Here is a 22,478-nt window from a genome sequence, read left to right as displayed (position 1 = left end):
GAAAAAGGGATGTTATGAATAAGTTACCTTCAAACTAAATTAACTGAGCGGTTTTTACATGGAGCTTCAGGATATCCAGAAGCATATGTCTAGGCATAGAAACGGTTATTCTTAAGGGCCAGGAGCAGTGGCTCAGGACTGTAATCCTAGCACTTTGGGAGGCCGAGATGGGCAGATCATGAGGTCAGGAGTTCGAGATCATCCTGGCCAACATGGTGAAACCCTGTCTCTACTAAAAATACAAAAATTAGCCAGGTATAGTGGTACATGCCTGTAATCCCAGCTACTCGAGAGGCTGAGGCAGGAGAATTGCTTGAACCCAGGAGGCGAAGGCTGCAGTGAGCCAAGATCGTGCCACTGTACTCCAGCCTTGGTGACAGAGCAAGACTGCCTCTCGGAAAATAATAGTAGTAATAGTTATTTTTAAAGTAATATTTAATGTGAAATTCATAAGACTTGAAATTGGGGGAAATTGGAAGGGATTAACTCCTGGGATATTGCTCATTGTCCTTTAACACAGATTAGTATTTTTGCAATCTTAGAATTATGTATTTATCAGGGGCTTCTTTTTCCTGTGGACAGCGTCATGGGGTGTTTGAAGTGGCTTGAGCCCAGGAAGTCTGTTTGGATAAATACTAATTGATGGACTGATGTAGAACACTTTATCATCTCTGAGCAACTGGTAATCACTCAAACGCATGTAAGAAGCTCCGTGGTTGCTTTTTGCAGCTATCAGTCATGATGGTTGTGTAATGCAAATAGGAGTAAAGGTTTGATTAGTCTGTAACAGTAGCTGGAACACTTTTTCTGCAAGGGGCCGGATGGTTTTGTGGGCTGTGTGGACTCTGTCCTTATAGCTTGAAAGTAGCCATAGACCATAAACAAATGTGTGCAGCAGAATTTGAATAAAACTTTATAGAAAATGAAGTTTGATTTTCGTAGAAACTAATGTGTTATGCTATTCTTTTTTAAAAACTTTCCAGCCATTAAAAAATCTAAAAAATATCCTTGACCCACAGACTGTATGTGCCAATCCCTGGTACATAACATAGAATAGGATGAGTTTCAGGAAGAAATAGTACAAAATACAGGCTGCTATATGTTTGCAATAGTGTGCAAAGAAAGTTTACCGAGCCTTTTCTTGGCAACTGAGACTTCTTATACCATTCATTTTCAAAAGTCATTGCAAAACCATGAATTTTTTCACTAATTTCTTCAAACTGATTATATCAGCTTTCTAAAATATTTGGTGTATAATCAAAGTACCGTTTTGTTGCTGGATTTCAAAGGCTGCAGTTTAGTACTAGGTTTCTCCTGTTTCAAAACAAATTGTGTTATGTACACAAATATGTATGTGCACATGCATACACAGGAGGGCTCTTTACCTTAACAATTTCAAGTTCTTCTAATCTCCTTTTTGTTCACTACTAAGTGATTCTTTATTCTCCATGTGTCAGTTTATTTCCAGATGTACATCTTAGTTTTCTTCTGGTAAAGTCCTGTTTCTTTCTATCCTTGCTGATAGAGGAAACCACATAAAGGATTTCTTAAAATTAAGAAAACAATGTCACTTCAGGTGTGAATCCTGTATACTTTAAGAATCAGTTTGCAGCAACATGGCACAAGTATACATATGTAACAAACCTGCACGTTATGCACATGTACCCTAGAACTTAAAGTATAATAATAATAAAAAATAAAAAATAAAAAAATTACAAAAACGTAAAAAAAAAAAAAAAAAAAAGAATCAGTTTGAGGTGTATAGTTGACATCCAAACCCCAGATGCATAATTCACTTGAATGGGAACATTTTGTAGAGAAAGCTGAAAAATGGCAGTCAGATTTTTACAGAACAGCCCAAAAGGGTGTTGTGTGTGCTGATGATTAGAACTTTTGCCGTTTCATGCTTAGTAATTAGGACTGAAAGATGGGCTCTGTATTAGTCCATTTTGCGCTGCTATGACAAAATATGCAAGACAGGGTAATTTGTAAGGAACAGAAATTTATTTCTCACAGTTCTGGAGGCTGGGGGGGTTCAAGATCAAAGTACTAGGAGGTTAGGGCCCAGTCTCTGTGCTTCCAAGATGGTGCCTTAAATGCTGCATCCTCTGGAGGAGAACACCATGTCCTTGGGTGGCAGAGGGGCAGAAAAGAGAGAACCTACTCCTGCAAACTTGCCTTTTTAATTTTTTAATTTTAATGTTTTTAGAGACAGGATCTCTGCTCCATTGCCCATGATGGAGTGCAATGACATAATCATAGCTCACTGTAACCTCAAACCCCTAGGCTCAAGTGATCCACGTGAGTAGCTGGGACTACAAGTGTATGCCACCATGCCCAGATAATTTTTAATTTTTTTTTTTTTGAGGGACAGGGTCTTGCTATGTTGGCCAGGCTAGCTCAAGCTCTTTTGATAGCAGCATTAATCTACTCATGAGGGTTGTATGCTTATGACCTCAACACCTCCCATTAGGCTGCACCTCCCAACACTGCTGCACTGGGGATTAAGTTTCCAACATGCAAATTTGGAGGACATATTCAGACTATAGAAGGGTCTGTTCCTCGGAACACTGTCTTTTTAAAAAGAAGTACATTTAATTATTCAAAGAATACATGACTATGTTTTTGTCTTTTAAAATAATGTGGATAAATTTAATTCCTCATTTGACCCTGTCTCCTCCATTCAATACTTCCTCCCTTCCCAGAGATAATGTCTTAGTCTGTCCAGGCTGCTATAACAAAATGCCATAAACTGGGTGGCTTAGGAAGAACAGGAATTTATTTCTCCCCATTCAGGAGGCTGGGAAGTCCAAGATGAAAACATTGGTAGATTTGGTATCTGGTGAGGGTCTGCTCATGTAATCTCACCTGGTGGACAGAGCCAGGGATCTCTCTAGTGCCATTCATGAGGGCTCCACCCTCATGGCCTGATGGCCTCCCACAGGCCATATCTCCCAATACTGTTATATTCTGGGTTAAGATTTCAACATAGGAATTTGGGAGGAACATAAGCATTCAGTTCATTGCGGGCAACCATTGTTATCAATGTTTTGTCTTTCAAAATCATTTTCTGTGTGTTTATGTACATAAATGTTCATAAAGTATGTTTCCTAATACAAACCATATGAGGCCAGGCATGGTGGCCCACATCTGTAGTCCCAGATACTCAAGAGGCTGAATTGCGAGGATTGCTTGAGGCTAGGAGTCCAGTCTAGGTAACATAGCAAGACCTTATCACTATAAAAATAAAAATTAAAATAACCCATATGGATTTTATGTCATACAGATTATAGTGAAAATTGCTTTTTTTCCTGCTTGATCCATGTTGGAGAACACAGGTCAGCATTTTTCTTTTGCCGTGCTTTCCTGAGGATGGGGTGGCAGGGGGTAAAAGGTGATAGAAAACCCTTTTGCATATGATATTGCGGTAAGACAATCCTGTCCTCTAGGCCTGGTCAAGGTTTAAAGCTGACTCTCCCATGGTGTGCTCATGAGGGTTCTTCAAAGACTCTGTCACCTGCATCAGTTTCTGGGAGTCCAGGGGTCTACCACCAGTCCTGCCACTGTGGTCATGTTGCCCTTTCAGACAGCCCTAGAGGAATGGACCTGAAACAAACTCTGGACTGGCTCATTCTTGTCGGAGGACCACCTCGTGCTGTTGGAAACATCAGGCACTCTGTGCCTCCACACCCACAGCCCCTGAGAGGATGGCTCAGACCCACTGCAGCAGCAATTTCCCTTGACTCCCATGCCACCAGGGCAGCTAACCACACTGCCTCTCATGTTCCAGGTCCCCAGAGAAGGGGTCCCAGCACCTCTCTGTGTCTCTTTAACAGTGGAGCACTCAAATCAAGCCCCCAACTGGCCTCACCGAAATCCTGCTTGTGAAGTAAGAAGCTGATATTCCTACTCTTCCCCCAATGGGAAGAGGGTGCTGAATGGGGATCTCAGTGCAGCACTTTCCAAAGAAATCCTCCCTCACATCTTGCTCTTGACCCTCCCTGTGGGAGAGGGGCTCAAGCCTAGTTCTTAGTTATCTCCTTTTTGAAGGGCAGATGGTTTTTGTTTTTTTTTTTTTTTTTTTTGAACTCACTTTGGTATCTGATATTGCTAGCATCTTGTGTTAGAGCCAAAACTTGCAGTGTGGCATCCTCATTACATGTATAAGTGCAAGTTTTTTTCTGCACTAGAAACTTACTTGTGGAATTGTTGGATGATAGAGGGATAGTATATTAGAATGTTAAATTACTCACCAACAGGGTCTCAGGTGCATGACACATACTTGCCAACACTTTTTAAATTGATCTTTAAATGCTTTTACCAGGCTTTTGAAGGAAAAAGACACATATATCTAACCATTTTATTTTTCTTTACCAGGAAGTTCTTTATATATTTATTAAGCATTTTATTTTTTCTTTCCACGAATTGCCCATTTAAGTCCTTTGCCCTATTATTTTAAACATTGTCTTCTCTTTATTGATTTGTAGTTCTTTATATATTCTTAATACGAATGCTTTGTTACATAGCAAATATTTTCTCCCAGCTTGGCCTTGTCTTTTAACTTTGGGAAATTGGACTACATCAAAGGCACCATGAATAATGACTTTGTGTTGTGTCTGGCTTAAAAAGGCCATCCTTCTCCAGCGTTATAAACAGCTTCTCCTATATATTCTTCTCATGCTGTAATAGTTGACATTTTACAGTGTTTTGAGGGTTAATCCATCAGGGGTATTTTCATGAATAGTAGAACTCTAACTTAATTTTTTCCCACATGGAGAGCTAGTTATCTCAACACTGTTTGTGGAAAGCCAGCAGCATGATTTGTGGCCACTGGAATAAGGGTAGTCAAAGGGCTAAAGGGGCTGGAGTGGGGAGAAGGACAGATTATTGCTAAATATCCTACTGATCAGGGTTAGATGACTTCTCAGTCTAGAAGTTACATACCCTCCTGAGAAAGCTACTTGTAGGAGTGGACACCCAACATCCTTGAACCAGTTTTACTATCAGAACATTTACATACAGGCAGAACTAAAATCTGTGATTATCTGGATGAGAAAACAGTTGTAGGCAACTTACTCATTTTTCTGAGCAAGAAAAGTTTCTACATAATTATGTTCTGTATGAATCTTTTATCAGCTTTAATAGTTAAGTCTCTTCAAAGAACATGAGATATTCTTTTTTTAAAGTAAGCATATAATTTATTTATCCTCATTAATACTTTGTTTTCCCGAACCCTTCCAAGTCGTTGGGGAATGTTGTGTTTCAGGGGTCAGTGAAGGTCATGAAGATGCCTTTAAGGCCTGATTAACCTGATCTGAAAAACTTTAAAACTGACCTTCTCTACATCTCCCCATTATTGTCCTACATTTCACAGTCAGATCAAGGCTTATTATCCTTTCCATTGGGGAAGTAGCCCAAATCAGTGTGAATGAAAAATATATTTACTAAGAAGTGTGAGTCTTTTAAACCCTCTTGTGTTTCTTTTAAGAAATTAAAACCAATAATGACTATCAGTTGAATTCGGTTGTTTTTATCAAAATCCTTGGACATACATTAAAGTATTTGTCCCGTGGGCAGGTGCCAAGGCTATGAAGTCAGAGCCTGGCATGTTCGAGAAGCAGAAAGAAGGTTGGTGAGGTAGGGACACGGCAGGTAGGGAGTAGAGTGAGGCCAAGCCCCAGGTCAGGGCTGGACCTCAGGGCCTAGGTCCAGGCGAAGGCACTGGGCATGATGCTGAGGGCAGTAGATGCTGTGGGAGGATTTTAAGCAGGGTGACAAGATCAGGCTTGTAGTAGATGAGAACTTTGGCTGTGTAAAGATAGATTGACAGTAAGCCAGAGTGAATCGAGAAAAAAATAATCTAGAAACCTGTTGCAGTGATACAGGTGAGGGATACTTTGCCTTTATTGGATTTGAAAGTATAAAAAGAAATGTTTATATAATAAATTGTTGTTTAAATAAATGGTATAAAATAAAACATTTTCAAAAACACCCATGTCACAAAAAAATATTAAAAAATCAGGTCTGTGCAGGACCAGCTACCTAACTTGCAGGGACCTCACTGCCAGATGAAACTGTGGGACCTCTTGTGCAAAAAAATAAGAATTTCAACATGTCAACAGCAGAGCATTCAACAAACATGGGACCCTGTGTGATTGCTGTGCAGTATGCCCTGGGTCTGTGTGATAAAATGGCTTGAGTCAGTCCCTGAGCAGCTTGTCCTTGCCTGTTCCATAAAAAGGCTGATGATGACTCCTGTGGTCTAGGCAGAGGGGTAAAGATAAACTAAGCTTGTGTAGCTACTACTGTTATTTTGTTTGTTTGTTTGTTTGTTTGTTTAGACTGCTCTTTGCAGAGCAGGGCTACCCTATAGGCAGTGTACCCAGAGAAACCTGTTCTTTAACTCAAAGTCTTTGTTAACCTTAATACAATGTAAATTACAGAGAATGTTGGAAACAAAACTGGCAACAAGTATTTATGACTAGAGGAGGTGAATCGGGATGGTGACAAGAATTGTTTTTTGTTCTTTTTTTTTTTTTTTTTTTTTTGAGACAGAGTCTTGCTCTGTCGCCCAGGCTGGAGTGCGGTGGCCGAATCTCAGCTCACTGCAAGCTCCACCTCCCAGGTTCACGCCATTCTCCTGCCTCAGCCTCCCGAGTAGCTGGGACTACAGGCGCCCGCCACCTGGCCCGGCTAGTTTTTTGTATTTTTTTTAGTAGAGACAGGGTTTCACCGTGTTAGCCAGGATGGTCTTGATCTCCTGACCTCGTGATCCGCCTGTCTTGGCCTCCCAAAGTGCTGGGATTACAGGCTTGAGCCACCGCGCCCGGCCTGTTTTTTGTTCTTATTGGCTGTGGTTGATGAAAACATAAACTAGGAGAAGGAAATAACATTAACATTAAATTTATTCCTTAGAACTATTTATTTCTTACTAGCACATACCCATTTAGCTGGCTTTCCAGGAGCATGTTCCTTTTTTTTTTTTTTTTTTTTTTTTTTTTGAGACAGCAGAGTTTTGCTCTTGTCATCCAGGCTGGAGTGTAGAGTGAAGTGGCACAATCTCGGCTCACTGCAGCCTCCGCCTCCTGGGTTCAAGCAATTCTCCTGCCTCAGCCTCCCAAGTAGCTGGGATTACAGGTGCCAGCCACCATGTCTGGCTAATTTTTTTGTATTTTTAGTAGAGACAGGGTTTCATCAAGTTGGCCAGGCTGGTCTCAAACTACAGACCTCAGGTGATCTACCCGCCTCGGCCTCCCAAAGTGCAGGGATTACAGGGGTGAGCTACCGTGCCTGGCTTCCAGGAACATATTTTTATACAGTTTGGAGGGACAATGATTTGGGCAAAAGACTTCCTGTTAAATTGTGTGCTTTTTTTTTTTTTTCTTTTTTAAAGAATTGGTAATATGGCCGGGCACGGTGGCTCACGCTGGTAATCCCAGCACTTTGGGAGGCCAAGGTGGGTAGATCACCTGAGGTCAGGAGTTTGAGACCAGCCTGACCAACATGGTGAAACCCTGTCTCTACTAAAAATACAAAATTAGCCGGTTGTGGTGGTGCATGCCTGTAATCCCCGCTACTCAAGAGGCTGAGGCAGGAGAATCACCTGAACCCAGGAGGTGGAGGTTGTAGAGAGCCAAGATCATGCCATTGCACTCCAGCTTGGGCAACAAGAGTGAAATTCTGTCTCAAAAAAAAAAAAAAAAAAATGGCAAGGCATGGCTTTTTATCTCAAATTTAAGTGTTAGCTCCTTCTCCACTTATTTTTTACCTGTAGAAAGTGATTCAGAAAACAGAGCTTTGTGTAAGAGGTGTAAACTGTGAAGTTCCGTAACTCTGAAAATTGGAAACATAAATATATAGAATTTTCCCTTCTAGTATCACTGCGGGAAGAATAGTGGCTGTGGGAATTTGGTAGTTTGGGATATTTTGAAATTGGTTGCTGTCATTTTCATTTGTAATAAGTTTACTTGGCAAGTTCTGTACCAGAGCTATCTTGAGGGCAAAGTTTGTGAACACCTTTTAAAACACAGCTTACGTTTCTAGGAAAAAGATCTTATGCTTACGAAACCAAATTCCTTTCAGCAATTTTCAATGACTCAGAGCCCTGATATTTGCATAGTGATTCAGCCAATGGAAGTTGACTCTGAGATAATTTTGGTTAAGATAAGTCTCCTGGTTTATGCTTTTAAAAAGTGAATAAAGGCCTGTCCGGAATAGTATAATGTGCAGTGGCTTCCAGCCACTTTTGATTATCTCAAATGCCACCTATAAAGCTGGGTAGTAATAGTGATATTAAGGTATTATTTCAGAGGGACCCACAAGGCCAACTTTGGACTCTTGACATTAAACACTGCAAAATTCCAAAGTGCAGACAGCTTGGCAAGTTTGAGTTCTGGTGCATTCTGTTCACAACTAGTTTTTTTGTTTTTTGTTTTTTTTTTTTCTTCAATAGTGCTTTTGTCTTTCTGCTAAAGGTCAGACTGTAGTTGTCGAGTATTGGTATTGTTCCTGAGTTAGTAGGGAAGATGGTGGAAGTATTGACTTAGTTTTTCTATTATAATATCCTATCACAATGCTGGATTTTAATGATTTTAAAATGTAAATAAACTTGTTTGCATTTTTAGACTACTTGTGAGCAGCTGCCAATTCTAAAATCACTATGAGTGTTTGCAGCTCTTTTCTGGGCTCATTTTACCCCTCTTTGATCTTCTATCAACATGCAGGTCTGTGTGACGGGCTAGAACCAGCGTGTATTTTGTTTAGAGTCAGACTTTGTTGGAATCCTTGTCTCACAATCTGGACCCTTGAGGCAGCACCCAGATTAAGTAACCTCTGTAATATGCGGTACCACCACTACTTGGCAGAGCTGTTGGGTAAAGTAATGCATATTACCTGCTACAAAGTAGATGTTATATTTGAGTGTAGAGGAGGGGTGTATTTGCCCATTCTCATGATGCTAATAAAGATATGCCTGAGACTGGGTAATGTATAAAGCAAAAGAGGTTTAACGGACTCACAGTTCCACATGTCTGGGGAGGCCTCATAATCACAGCAGAAGATGAAGGAAGAGCAAAGGTGTTTCTTACATGGCAGCGGACAAGAGAGGACTTGTGCAGGGGAACTCCTCTTTATAAATCCATCACATCTCATGAGACTTATTTACTGTCATGAGAATAGCACCAGAAAGACCTGCCTCCATGATCCAATTACCTTCCACTGGGTCCCTCCCATGACACGTGGGAATTGTGGAAGCGACAATTCAAGATGAGATTTGGGTGGGGACACAGCCAATCCATATCAAGGGGTAAGGTTTAAATGTAGAGCCATTGAGTCCAGGCTGCTGCCACATACGCTTTGAGGGCAATGGAAGTAGTCTGAGTCCTCTCCATGGAGAGTGGCCACGAGGGACCCAGAGCTGACCTCTGCCTGCCTCCAGCCAGATTACAATTCTGTTGTAATCTGGGACTGTTTTTCAACTGCACCCAGTTTATCTAGGGAGAGTTTGTAATTGATGTTTGTTTAGCCCCATGTCAGCATCACTGGTTTCTTAAGAAGTCTCACCCAATTCAGTGGGGCTAACAACATGAAATGGGTTTAACTTTCTCTAGGCACTGCTTACAACTGTGCCTGTTAAATCCCCTCTTCCAGTCTTTGAATGGTGGATTGGGCATATTCTATCATTGCTTCATCTTTCTAAATCTCCTAATCTCATATCCAGTTCAACCTGTGTGCCTCTCCTACTCTCTCTTCTGAGCTCTAGCTCCTCCGGGATGCTGGGGTGGAGAGGAGAGGATGGAAATGGGGAGCAAGGGACTAATAAGTATTTAACTCACTAAGCGGAGTTGGTGGTGAGAAAGTGCCTCTCGTAGTCTGCTGCTTTTGTGTGGTTTGTTCTGATGCTGGGGTGTCTGCTCAGGTGATGTGTAACTCTCTTGGGGCTGTGTTTGGCTTTACTTCAGCCTCGTTTGTGAGCAGCCTATGCAGAGGACAGCAATGCCCCCCTTTGGTATTGCTGGGTGTTCATGCCCCATCTGGCTTCAACTCCTCCTTCTAGTGAGTGTCCCTGTGCTTGGCCTATCAGCTGCCTGGCAGCCCAAGGGCTCCTGCCCCTGTGACCTCAACACTCCTTCAAAAGGAACTGTGTGAGTTACTGCAGTCCTCTCTGTCTGTCCAGGGGTTGTAGGGAACTGAAGTGGAGCAGAAAGATTCCAGTCTTCTTTCCTGGAACATTCCCTTGAGGCTCTGCTTGCATGTGGCTCCCGCAGTGGGCCTGCCACTCCCAAATCTCTGGCTCAAAAATGGGTACCAGTCTCATGCTCATGGGTGTGCCCCCACTCCAGGGACTGGATGCCAAGTTCCCCCTACCCCCTGACATGCTCCATTCTGCTGCAGTGCCAGCCTGGAAGGGAGTGGGGAACTGTGAAGTCTTCAGCTCAGCCAGCAATCAGATTAGGAACAAGATGCTCATCTCTCCTCCTTGCCGGTACCCTAGCCTCTCCTAGTGATTCTCTTGGAAACCCCCAACCCCTAACTGGTTGGGGAAGCAGACAGTAACCTGCACTAGAAACTTGCCCTCCCTATAAAGCCAACATCAACCTTTCTGCCTTTCCTTGCATGGGAAGAGGGGCTGTGGTCAGGTAGTAAGACTGGTCCTCTGACCTCCTGGGGAAGCCGTAGGGGGCAGTGTCTGACCCTACTTGTTTATGGCTTTCTAAGTAGGGTACTTAGCCCTGTTGTGCTCAGCTTTGGCCTTGGTTGTATTCTAAGAATACGGGAAACAGCCCACTTAACAATATCTTCTTTAAGTTAGTAATATTCTCTTTCTGTACCAACCCTTCATGTAGTGCCCAGGATGTTCTTCCTGTGCATCCTTTCCTGCAGTAGCAGAGGGAGGGCAGGACCACGCTAATATTTACTGGCATTTGTGTCAGATTCGATCAGTAGGCTTAAAATGTATTTCACCTTGGAAAGGTGTGGTAGGGGTCGCCATGGACATCATTTTAATTAGCTGTAGGAATTGGAGGTTCAAAGCTCCCCAAGTTTTCTTCAGTTTCCCCCTCCTGACTGTATGCCAGTGACTTAGAAATATAAAGGTATGTTCTCTTGGATGGATTGTTTGACTTGCTGCCTCCTCTTCATAGTCACCTAAGAAATGGACAGTCAAAATAAATGGAAAGTCTTACTTTAAATAGCAGAGTTGATGATTAGGTTCAGGTAAGCTACTTCATTGTTCATGCATTAAGCATATACAAGAAAGAAAAAGGAAACCACTGGGAGGGTATGAGTGAAATGGCTAGCTGTTTTTGGGAAAAGTTAATCTGGTGGCAGAGTATGGAAACTAGATCATCCAGGGAGGAGGAGATGGAGGTGTGGAGCGCTAGATTATAGGTCAGTGTTCAGACCAGAGGTCAAAGGGCCTGACCATGGTAAGCGGTAGTGAGAGTGGGAAGGAGGGGATGAAATGGGAGAGAGGCACAGAGTTGCTGGCAGCCAACAGCGCACTGGGATGAGAACAGGGAATGACTTTATAGCGTCAACCTGGGATCCATGAAAGGAGAGGGTACCATGAACAGAAGTAAGAAGAGAAGACCAATTTGAGCATGCAGAACATCAGGGCTACTCTTAGCCTATAGTGCCTTTTCAAGAAGGAAAAGATGTTCCCTCCTCCAGGCACAGGACCTGGCCTGCAGCACACAGGCTGGCCCCTGGGCTAGGTTCCGGTGTACAGTGTGCCACCTACACAACCATACATGATAGCCCTGGGGAAGATTCCTGTAGAGCAGCAAGGTTCCCAGGAAGTAATAAGGTCCCAACACTTCATCAAGGGCATAGCCAGACTCTAATGTCTAATGAGTGATAGTGCTTATTTCTGTATTGATTGTAGAAAAAGCCATCATGTAAGAAAGGCACCTCCTTTTGAAAGACACCTATCTTCTCCACACATATCACAGCTTTTCTTTTTTTTATCGTGATGAAATATATATAATGTAAAATTTACCATTCTAACCATTTTTAAATGTACAATCTAGAGGCATTAAGTACATTTACAACATTGTGCAACGTCACCATTCTCCATTTCCAGAAATTTTTATCTTGCAAAGCTGAAACTTTGTATCTATTGAAAATAATTCCCTATTCCCCCTCCTCCTAGCCCCCGGTAACCTCTATTCTACTTTCTGCCTCTGTGATCTGCCTACTTTAGGTACCTCATATAAGTGGAATTATAGAATATATGTGTCCTTTGGTGCTTGTCTGGCTTTTTTACTTAGTGTCATGTCTTCAAGTTTCATTCATGTGGCGTTTATCAGAATTTTATTCCTTTTCATGGCCGAATAATTTTGTATTGTATGGATATATACCACATTTTGTTTATTCATCTGTTGATGGGCACTTGAGTTGCTTCCATGTTTTGGTGACCATGACTGATGCTGCAATTAATATGGGGTGCAAGTGTATATTTGAGTCTTTGCTTCTAATTCTTTGGGGATATTATAATACCTATACTGGATCACAAAGTAATTCTACGTTTCACTTTTTGAGGAGCCACCAAACTGTTTTCCACAGTGGCTGCCCCATCTTACATTCCCACTAACAGTTCACAAGTGTTTCAATTTCTATTTCTCATCATCCTCACCATCATTTGTTATTTTTTGATTCTTTAAAACCAGTAGCCATCTTAATAAAGTAATATTGCCTTATGGTTTGATGTGCGTTTCCCTGATATCCCAGTTCTACTTTTATATAGCTGCTTATCATTAAGAAAGCTCTATTTTTCAAGAATGCTGGAAAGAGCAACTTCTCCCCTACAAACTTATAACCCACCTTCACCTATGTGAGAACATACAGAGCATAGTTTCACCTCCTTTGAAATACTGTAATAAGAGTTTTAGATGTGATTGATTCAACGTGCAGAATGTTTATTTTTCGTGCATGTGTGTGTGTGTGTGTTTGAGATAGTGTCTTGCTCTGTCACCCAGACTAGCACAAAGTGATGCAATCACAGCTCACTGAAACCTCACCCTCCTGGGCTGCAGCAATGCTCCCACCACAGCCCTCTAAGTAGGTGGGACTACAGGCATGCAACACCATGCCCTGCTAATTAAAAAAAAAAATTATAGAGATGGTGTCACACTGCTGGGCACAAGTAGTCCTCCTGCCTTGGCCTCCCAAAGTGTTGGGATTACAGGTATGGGCCACTGTGCCTGGCCACTACTTTTCAGTTAGTTGTGAGCATTTAAAAATCAGAAGAACTCATAAAAAATCTGAATCTTCCACTTTTTAGGAAATCCCAAAGCTCAGGCCCTTGTGGTCCACATTTTCACAAGTAGCTGTGAGCTAGAGCCAAGTTGCTTACAACTCCCACCCAGCCAGCTTTGTTCCTTACCAGTACCGGCCTCACCCCTGCAGGTACCTGTTTCCAAGCCCTGTTACAGTGGATTTTCTGAGGCTAAAGTTAGTTTGGATTTATTCCAACTTATATAAATAATTGAGGTGATTAGATATGACTAATACTTCTGTTCTACCTAGCTACTTAATACCTCCACTGACACTTCCTTGCGTGATAAAATCTGAAATCTCCTCATTTATCCTTGCATCCCTTGAGCCCCTTGAGGGACGGGTCTTATCAACAGATTGGTTTCTACTGGTTAAAAGTTGCTTTAAATCTGTTTCCTCATACCTGGAACAATTGGATATCATGTTTTGCATCTGCCCATCAGGTAGATACACCCTTTTAGCTCTACCACGTTCTAACATAGAGTGGCTCCTCTGTTATTGCTACCTAATTGTAGGCCTCCGCTTGCTAGTTGTGTCCACTGTTTATGTTATAGAGAAATCTTTTCACATATACAAGGACTTTATATCTGTGTGTGTGCTCATTCATTTAATAGCCTTTGTATGTGCTAGAGTTAAGGCATAAGAAATACAAATGTTTCATGTCTGTGGTCAGGAAATACAGTTAGCAGTGGCTGTAGCTGTTTAGATTGTGACGATGATAATTGGCCGCTTCAGATCCTGTGTCTTACAGATAATCAGTACTGGAAGGTGTAGGGTGAGGCTGCGTCACAGCCATGAAATGGAGGCATTGTGAAACCCAAGCCGGCCCAGAACACCCTTGCAGCATGATTTGTTATTGCACAGAGCTGGCTGTACTGCTGCTCAAGCCATATTTCCTGAAACTTAAGAAGGCCAGAGTGGAATAGAGTTCTCTTATAACCAGCTCCTCTTCCCTCAAACCTTCGCATGACACCCCTTGTGGTTTTCAGCCCGTCTCTCTGTGTGGTCGCTAATGACTTCATTAAAGGTGAAGCGTTTCAGTGATCAAGAGCCAGTGCTGGATGGTGGTCAGAGGGATGTAAATGTGCAAGTGGGCCTCGGAGCCTGGGTGGACCAGCCTCCTCGCCTCCGCTCTCAGGCGTCTCGCCCTCCGGCATGTTTCTCTGAGGAGCTGCTGATCATTTGCCCAGATGATGGAGCTGGGAACCTCGTTGTCACCAAGTCAGTCCTGATGATATGTGCTTCCTGTCAGGGAAATCCATGGTGCATGTGTTTATCTTCCGCTTCTCAGCCAGTTTCTTTCTGCATCTATCAGTCTCTTCTTATCTGTCTTCTTTTTCCTAACTGGGCATAGTAGTCAGTTGTGAGTTTGGACTTGTATTTTCTTATTTTGTAACAGTTTGTTTTCTGGCTTCATCTTGCCCCTCCGTCCTAAAAGCTCCACTTGACTTTTATTTCTCAAGGTAGGTGGGACGAGTTTGGATTTTTTTTTTTTTTTTTTTTTTTTGGTCAGGTTGATTTACATTTCCCCCCATTAGGGTGTGCCATGGAAAGAAGTTTTCTCCATTTCTGATGTCTATGTCAATACAGAACAATAATGAAATTGTTAGGCAAGTGAAATGGTACTTAATGTTCTGTCTGGAAACTCCTAGGCACCTGCAAAGCTTTCTGAGTGAGAATTCACTGTGGGTAGCAGTTCACATGCCCCACTCCTGAACATGTGTAGGAATGGGTCCCCGTAGGCATCACTTTCTAGCCAGTCCAAAGCCACGCTCCCCTGGCGGCCCATTGTCATCTTCCTGCTCCCATAGGCACGGCACCCCAGATGTCTGCTGATCTGACCAAAAAGCTGGCAGACAGGAAATAAACTGACTTCTAAGATAAGAACCTTCATTTGAAACAATTTTTAACATGCCTTCTTTGTCAAGGAGTAAAGACCCTGAATCCCCCAGGGGTTCCTACAGCCCATGAAGGTTCACAAGAGAGTCTACAATCCTCAGAGCCAAGAAGCACTGAGACACAAGAACAGGGCCACTTGACAGAGATAGCAGTTCCCAGCCGACTTGGGTCCTAGGAGGATATTCTGGGTGGCAGGGCTCTAATTGATTATTAACCTACATATAAAATCAAGGACGTATAGCCAAGCACAGCAGCGAATGCTGCCACCTTGTGAGCTGCCTGTGGTTGTGCTGGGTAGAGATGGATCTAGCTAAGGCAAACCAGGATGTAGCTTGGAGAGAACTTGGTCAGATTTTTATTGCTTCTGGTATAGTTGGAACACTTTACTTCTTAAGTCTACTGTGTAATGTATGTATACAGAGTGAGTGGTTGCTTAATTAAGTGCTCTAATTTTTTTTTTTTGGTCATATATACACGTGGTACAAAATTTAAAAGGCCCAAAGGAGGGGACAGTGAAAATTGTATCTTTCTCTCACCCAGTTCCCCTTCCCAGAGGTAAACACTATTGCCAGTTTCTTTTGTAGCCTAGTGGGAATAATTTCTGAACAGTTATCTATACTTTATAGATAACTGTATAGAGATAGAACTATATGTAGTTGTATACAGTATGTATGTATTTATATACAATACATATATACATATCTATAGCATATATGTAGTTATATACAGTATATATGTATATACATACAGTACATATATACATATGTAGTTATATACAGTACATATATACGTATCTACAGTTTTCTTCTATATCGCTATCTCTACATATACATACATATATACACATAAATATATATATAACTATACAATTGTTATACTGTTGTGTAACATGGATGTGTATACAGTAGCAATATGATTAAATATTTCTCATTAATGATGATTTCCTGCAGCCTTTCAAACTTATTAAACAGAAGGAAAATTAGAAATGGACTGAACAGAAGTGGCATCATAAAAGGCAGCTACTGTTTGGGAGCAAGGGGCATTGCCGTGGAGAGGAAATGTGTGGTGGTCTGAAATTGCACCAGTTTACGGTACAATCTTAAAACCATGCCTAGCCTTGCTGAAGGACCTCGGGGGCAAACGTTAAGCTGACCACTCTCTTTAGGTCATGGTACAGTATCTGTGGGCACATGGTGGGCGCTGGTTTGTGCTGGAGCCCTAAAAGTTATTTCCTTTTATCCCTGGTTCCCTCCCTCCCATAGGCAACATTCTGATATGTATACAATGTATCATTTAGATTTGTGTGTATTCTTGCAATGTATCTTGTTTTGTGTGTAAGTATTTTTAATTTATGCAAATGATATATCTACCTCATTCTGTTCCTTAGGTTTTTTTTAACTAGGCTTTGAAAGTTCCATCCATTTTGCTAGGTGTGAATCTACTTCATTGCTGCCTGTCTTTGTAGGGCCAAACTGAGATTTGGAAAATAGTTGAAGCAATTGTGGTGACTTTTTACCCCGGTTTTTTCTCATGTTGACACACATGACAAAAAGTGCATGTACTTTTGTGTTACTGTTTTACTCACTTTATCAACTTTCCTCCATTTTGCTAATTTGTCATAAATATTAATGGCTGTATAGTATTCCATTTATATAATGAGTTATCACTTCACACTCTCTCCTGTCATCAGACAACTAAGTTTTTTATTTTTTAATATCATTGTGGTTACATGCATATCATTGGTCTTTATTGATTTTCTTTTTCTTTAGCCAGAATAGATGCCCAATAGGGGATTATTGAGCCAGAGAAAATTCTCCTACGGCCTGTGATGGAAGTGGCCACACTCTACCTCTTGCTTTATTCCCAGAAATGAACACAAGTTTCTATATCTATTTAATACACCCCTTTTTGGCCGGGTACGGTGGCTCACACCTGTAATCCCAGCACTTCAGGAGGCCGAAGTGGGCAGATCACTTGAGGTCAGGAGTTCAAGACCAGCCTAGCTAATATGGTGAAACCCCATCTCTACTAAAAATACAAAAATTGGCCGGGTGTGGTGGCAGGTGCCTGTAATCTCAGCTATTCAGGAGGCTGAGGCAGAAGAATCGCTTGAACCTGGGAGGCAGAGGTTGTAGTGAGCTGAGATCACGCCACTGCACTCCAGCCTGAGTGACAGAGCGAGACTCCATTTCAAAAAAAATAACAAAACAAAATACCCTTTTTTATTTGTAGTGCATTATACTTAGAGCTGTTGCCATAGGAATTGATCTATCAAGCATCATGGTAGTCAGCAGACAAATAGGAAACTCCTGTTCTGTCGTCAGAATGAGTTGCAGAGAGTACCATCTGCTACCTGTATTGTACATCTTTCTGTTCCTCTGTCCCGCCTGGCACAAGAGCAGCATTGGTTTAATCATCAGCAGCCCTTCTGCTCTCTGTAGTCGGGATTGGCAGTAACTCATTGGTGGGTAACCCTGCCTTCGTCTTGCCACTTGCACTGAGAACTGTAACTACGGACACGCAAATCAGGAAAGAATGGTGCTTGGGATGCTCCTCCTATCTTGCCTCAAACGTTTTCACTCAAGGGATATTAAAAAAGTGGCTTACTGCTTATAAAGATTGTGTGTCAGTGAAGAGGAAGAGGTGGGAGTGGAGAGTGGGAGGCATTTGCAAGAACATATGTTGGATTCTTTTTTTCTCTTCTTGGTGACAATGATTGATGGCATCTAGTGAGTCCCCATTTGTCACTTCCTTGGCACAGCTGGTAGTGGAGGTGGGGGAAATCAATAAGGGCTGGACAAAGAACGTAGCTAGAGGAAGAAAGCACTGCAAATATGGTATTAACATGACATTCCTCACAGTTGAATTTTTCACTGTGCTATTACTTCACACTATCTGCTGAGAGCTATTCTCTTTTGATCCTTTAGGCTGTAGAGGAATCAGTCCGTGTAACTCTCCCTGATTCACCACCTCCAAGAAAGGGTTAACTTTGGACATAAGATACCTGTAGTTTAAGGGGAGGAAGAGAAGGAAGGAAATTGATACTGGATACAGCTTTTGCCAGTTATGTTTCTTATATGTTGAAATACGGCCTGGCTTCAGCTATGGCATTCTCTTGGTGTTCTGGAATGTCCATTATTTAACAATTCCATATTGAATACTTGCTTGGGGCTTAGAAGAGGGAAGTCAAGTGTAGGAAGGAGTTGTGGCAATTTAAGTAAGTTTACAATGATCTTATTAAGCTCGTTGCTTTCATTTTCCTGCCTACGTTGGGGCAAAGACATGTTTAAAAGTGCAAGAACAGTGATTATTTTGTGGTTAGAGCATGTGCACAGTGTAGACAAACCCAGGAAGGAGAATCTGCTTCATCAAGTCTTAAGTTGTTATTTAGACCAAAATGTATGCGTAAGCCTCAGATGAGTGTTGATGTGCCAGGAAACTTCTGCTGAGTACTTTCGGTTCTTTCTTCTTTACTTTTCCTCTGCACCCCAGCTCGTGGTTATTTGGTAAAACTGAAGGTGCTTTGCACTGCAAACAGACATGACAGCTCAGTCTCCCCTGTAGCAAGTTCTAGGGAAGGCAGGTTGACAGAGTCCCGTTTTTGAGCTCAGTTCTCCAAGGCCCTTTGGTCAGCTTATTTTCCTGCAGGGTGTCACGTCCCACAGTAGTCTCCACCTAGAAGACATTGGATCTCCTATGTTCAGGTCAGTGTGGCCAGGCTGCTCTGTGGAGAACAGTGTGATAAATCCTTGGTAGCATTACACTTTAAACTGGTGCCCATTTGCCTACCTCCTTTTAATTTCATTTTGTTAACAATTGTTTCCTGAGGACCTGTTGCATGCTGGGTACTTTTTCCCTAGGTGATTTCACATTTAGCATCTGCTTTCATTCTCATGACTTATCTGTGAGGTAGTGTGTATTGTACCCAATTTTCTGATAGAGGAAATTGTGGCCCAGAGAGATTGTTGTACCGCAAGGTAATAAAGATGAATACAGTTGCAGAACCAAGTTTGAAGCCTGATTTTTGGGGATCTGAGGTCCAGTGAACACAGCTGTACCCCCACAGATGCTTCTGAAAGTGACCGCAGTCTCTTCAGCCAGTCCTAAAGAGTATATTCACCTTCATCTTGTCTTAAAGCACAGGCATACCTGGCTTTGCGAAAGCATAGTTTATGAAGATCTGAATTGGCTCATTTTAGCTTTAGAAAAGGTTTCGCCTAAGGCTTCTGCTTAAGAAGAGAACATTCCTAGGAAGTGAGCTTAAGCCCTGTTCACCCTATTAATCTTAAATGATTTGTCAGAGCAGAGTGGCTGAGAGATGTCCTGTAGAGGTGACAACCTGAATTTAAATCACAGCCCAGCTGCTTACTAGCTGTGTAATCTTGAGCAAATTACTTAACTCTCTGAGCCTTTTCTTCCTTCTCTATTAAAGGGGAGTGATATCAATCTCATCAGGTTAGTGTGAGAATACATTCATATAAGTGCCAAGTACCTGCTAAGTGCTAGCCTATGTGCTAAGTAAATGTGAGCTGTAATTGTTTGCCATTGGCATTATCAGTAGAGTGGGAGTCTCATTATAGCAGAAACCCGCCTCTCCTGAACATATGTAAATATTTACATAGCCCCTACTAAATGTCATTTAAGACTGTATTTGGTGTAAGGCAATAGGATGTGTTTAGCAGGAGGAGTGGATTTGTTCAGGGGGTGCAACAGACGGGGACGGGAGAAGAAGGCATGTTTGATAGTCAAAATGCTGGCATACTTCCTGCACAAGGAAGTCTATATGGCTAAACAAATAGTGCTGAACTAAACAAATAGTGCCGAAGGTCAGGTGTGAACAGTGAATTACATTGGCAGTCAGGCAGGGGGATGGTCTGGGATATGGTGGTGAGCAGTAAAAACTACAATAGCTACCATGAACGGTACCTACTATATGCCAGGCACTGTTCTAGTGCTTTTCTCCTATTAACTCATAACAGCCTTTGGAAGCAGTTCTATTATTAACCCATTTTATAGATTAGGAAACAGACTCAGATTAATTCAGTTACCCAAGGGGCACGTAACTGGTAAGTGGCAGAGCTTTGGTTCAGTCTCAGGCATCGAACTCTGGAGTGTGTGCTTTCAACCATTGTGTTAGATGCCTCTCAAGATAGGTAAGGTCCTTGCTATCGTAGAATTTACAGTCTAACTGGGTGAGCCAGTCAAACTAATAAGTATTAATATCTAGTCTGCCAGGTAGTAATAAATGTAGTGAAGAGAAAATTGGGTGAGGAATTTTAGAGGATGATGGGAGCTGATGTTTTAGCTAGTGTATTTGTTTGTTCAGGCTGCCATAAACAAAATACCACAGATTGGGAGGCTTAAACAACAGAAATTTACTTTCTCAGTTTTGGAGGCTGGAAATCCAAGAGCAAGGTGTCAACATGTTTGGTTTCTTCTGAGGCCTCTGTCTTTGGCTTTGCAGATGGCCCTTTCACTATGTCCTTCTGTCTTCCCTCTGTTGAGCATGCAGCCCTGGGAGCTCTCTGTGCCCTAAGCACCTTTTCTTATAAGGACAGCAGCCTGGCTTAATCACCTCGTTTTAACTTAACCATCTCTTTAAAAGCCCTGTCTTCAAATACAGTCTCATTTTGAAGTATTAGGGGTTAGGACTTCAACATATAAATTTGGGGAGGGGAACACAGTTCTGCCCATAACACTCTGCCCTCTGCACCGTCAAAATTCATGTCCTCCTCACAGCAAAATACATTCACCTGCATTCAACAGCCTAAGCCTTAACCGATTCTACTGTCAATTCTAAGTCCCAAATCTCATCTAAATATCATCTACATCAAGGCGGGTGAGACTCAAGATACATGATTTGTCTTGCGGCAAAAATTCTTCTCCAGCTGTGAACCTGTGAAACCAGACAAATTATTTGATTCCAAAATACAATGATGGGGACAGGCTTAGGATAGACATTCCCATTCCAAAAGGGGAACTTGGAAGGAAGAAAAAAGGGTCATGGGTCCAAAGCAAATCCAAGACCTAACTGGGCAAATTATGTTCGATTTTAAGGCCTGAGAATAATTCTTTTTACATGATGATCTGTCCTCCAGACCCATTGGGCTGGCAGAATTTCTTCAAGGCCCCAGGTGGTAGCCTTGCTTTTGAGGCCTTGGACAATGACAGCCTGACTCACTGACACTGAGACAGAGACAGCCTCCCCCTTTGAAATGGAAGAGACACCTCCTCGCCCCCTAGGCCTGAACACTTTCAGAGAGTAGCAGCTTTAGGGACCATTCTTCCTTTTTCTTGAAGGATAATACATGCTCACACCCAGAGCCAGATAGATCTATTGTCCCATCCTGTAGCATCTCAGAAGCCTGCTGTTGTGTCCTGTCTCTGTCCCCTTTAGTCCAAGTCAGCAGTGTTTCTGCTGCTGGTAGAACCCCATCTCTATTCCTGCCTTCTGTTGAGATGACTGATTAGATCTGTGAGTCCCACTGTCACTCTTTAGGGAGTGATTGTTCAGTCACACCGTTGGTGCCCTCTCCAGAACACATTCTCATTTTCTTGCAATATGGATAAGCTGAGAATTTTCCAGATCTTTAAGTTCTGGTTTGTTTAGCCTAACAATTTTTTCTTTAATTTCTCTCACTTCTCTCGCACTTTGCTAGAAGCAGGTAAGGAGAAAGGAAAGTGGCAAGGAAAGCACAGCAGGCTTTCAACACTTGGCTTAGAAATCTCAGCAGAATATCCAAGGTTGTCACTTACAAGCTCTACCTTCCACAAAACACAAAAACGCAATTCAGCGACGTTCTTGGCCGTTTTATAACAAGGATTGCCTTTTCTTCAGTGTGTAACAATACATTCTCATTTCTGTCTAAAATCTCACTAGAATCACCTTACATGTCCGTATTTCTAGCAACAGTCTCTCTTAGCATCTGAGTCAACGTTCATTGCAACACAGTTTGGGGAAGCTTGCCAAACTCAACAGATTATACTATATCATCGCCCCCTGAAAGAGAAGAGTGAGACGTAAGTCCTCTGAAGTCTCCTCCACTCCTACTAGATCTTGAAGTCATATGTTGATTCTTTTCATGGTATTGTGTGCCTGCGTTTTAAGGAAAATAGCATTCTTAAAGCAAAGCAAAAATTTTACTAAAGAAAAAAATTAGCCTTTCGTATCACTTTCTTAGAGTGAACCAAGTAAGTTTTGTATGAGAGAAGGATGGGGGTCCATAGATGCACACCTCAGTTTTGCAGGGTAGGTTCCTACAGCCACGTCCCCCTGGACTAATAAGGCTAATGGAATCATGGTG

The 22,478-nt window shown here is 42.1% G+C and overlaps 1 protein-coding gene across 3 annotated transcripts in view; it reads left to right on the top strand.

The window, feature by feature from the left end:
- The window catches only part of IQGAP2 (IQ motif containing GTPase activating protein 2), a 309,380-nt gene that overhangs the window by 129,466 nt on the left and 157,436 nt on the right, over positions 1–22,478 (top strand). Inside the window, exon 1 of one of the 3 annotated variants that reach the window (XM_050795630.1) lies at positions 17,885–18,391. The exons of the other annotated variants lie outside the window; for them this stretch is intronic. The gene's annotated coding sequence lies outside the window, so the exon portion shown is untranslated. Of the gene's footprint in view, positions 1–17,884; positions 18,392–22,478 lie in introns of those variants that run through there. 3 annotated transcript variants of the gene reach the window in all.

Source organism: Macaca thibetana, chromosome 6 (assembly GCF_024542745.1).
Source record: "Macaca thibetana thibetana isolate TM-01 chromosome 6, ASM2454274v1, whole genome shotgun sequence".
Lineage (NCBI taxonomy): Eukaryota > Metazoa > Chordata > Mammalia > Primates > Cercopithecidae > Macaca > Macaca thibetana.
Note: the sequence above shows the minus strand (reverse complement) of the source record. Positions and strands in the feature narration are given on the sequence as shown.